Source organism: Salmo trutta, chromosome 26 (assembly GCF_901001165.1).
Source record: "Salmo trutta chromosome 26, fSalTru1.1, whole genome shotgun sequence".
Classification (NCBI taxonomy): Eukaryota; Metazoa; Chordata; class Actinopteri; order Salmoniformes; family Salmonidae; genus Salmo; species Salmo trutta.
In genome coordinates, this window is record NC_042982.1 from 35,866,059 (window position 1) to 35,867,474 (window position 1,416).

The 1,416-nt window shown below is 40.3% G+C and overlaps 1 non-coding gene across 1 annotated transcript; it reads left to right on the plus strand.

Moving 5' to 3' along the window:
• Window positions 1-295: 295 nt before the first annotated feature.
• On the plus strand, window positions 296-370 carry trnae-uuc (transfer RNA glutamic acid (anticodon UUC)). The gene has a single exon. It is a non-coding gene; the product is annotated as a tRNA-Glu (tRNA).
• The last annotated feature ends 1,046 nt before the right edge of the window (window positions 371-1,416 follow it).

Here is a 1,416-nt window from a genome sequence, read left to right on the forward strand (position 1 = left end):
ACAGGACCGTGGGCTTAAGCCCCACCCTCTTCAACATATATATCAACAAATTGGCGAGGGCACTAGAACAGTCTGCAGCACCCAGCCTCACCCTACTAGAATCTGAAGTCAAATGTCTACTGTTTGCTGATAATCTGGTGCTTCTGTCATCAACAAAGGAGGGCCTACAGCAGCACCTAGATCTTCTACACAGATTCTGCCAGACCTGGGCCCTGACAGTAAATCTCAGTAAGACAAAAATAATGGTGTTCCAAAAAAGGTCCAGTCACCAGGACCACAAATCTAGACACCATTGCCTTCCCTGTAGCTCAGTTGGTAGAGCATGGTGTTTTCAACGCCAGGGTTGTGGGTTCGATTCCCACGGGGGGGCCAGCACAGGAAAAAAAAAAATGTATGAAGTGTATGCATTCACTACTGTAAGTTGCTCTGGATAAGAGTGTCTGCTAAATGACTAAAATGTTTAAAAAAATCTAACAAATGTTTCCCTAGAGCACACAAAAAACAACACATACCTTGACCTAAACATCAGCGCCACAGGTAACTTCCACAAAGCTGTGAACAATCTGAGAGACAAGGAAAGAAGGGCCTTCTGTGCCATCAAAAGGAACTTAACCTCTCTAGGGTCGGCGGGACGAAATCGTCCCACCTATGTAACAGCCAGTGGAATCCTGTGGCGCGTTATTCAAATACCTTAGAAATGCTATTACTTCAATTTCTCAAACATATGACTATTTTACAACATTTTAAAGACAAGACTCTCGTTAATCTAACCACACTGTCCGATTTCAAAAAGGCTTTACAACGAAAGCAAAACATTAGATTATGTCAGCAGAGTACCCAGCCAGAAATAATCAGACACCCATTTTTCAAGCTAGCATATAATGTCACAAAAACCCAAACCACAGCTAAATGCAGCACTAACCTTTGATGATCTTCATCAGATGACACACCTAGGACATTATGTTATACAATACATGCATGTTTTGTTCAATCAAGTTCATATTTATATCAAAAACCAGCTTTTTACATTAGCATGTGACGTTCAGAACTAGCATACCCCCCGCAAACTTCCGGTGAATTTACTAAAAATGTACTAAATTACTCACGATAAACGTTCACAAAAAGCATAACAATTATTTGAAGAATTATAGATACAGAACTCCTCTATGCACTCGATATGTCCGATTTTAAAATAGCTTTTCGGTGAAAGCACATTTTGCAATATTCTAAGTAGATAGCCCGGCATCACAGGGCTAGCTATACACCCAGCAAGTTTAGCACTCACCAAAGTCAGATTTACTATAAGAAAAATTGTATTACCTTTGGTGTTCTTCGTCAGAATGCACTCCCAAGACTTCTACTTCAATAACAAATGTTGGTTTGGTCCCAAATAATCCATAGTTATATCCAAATAGC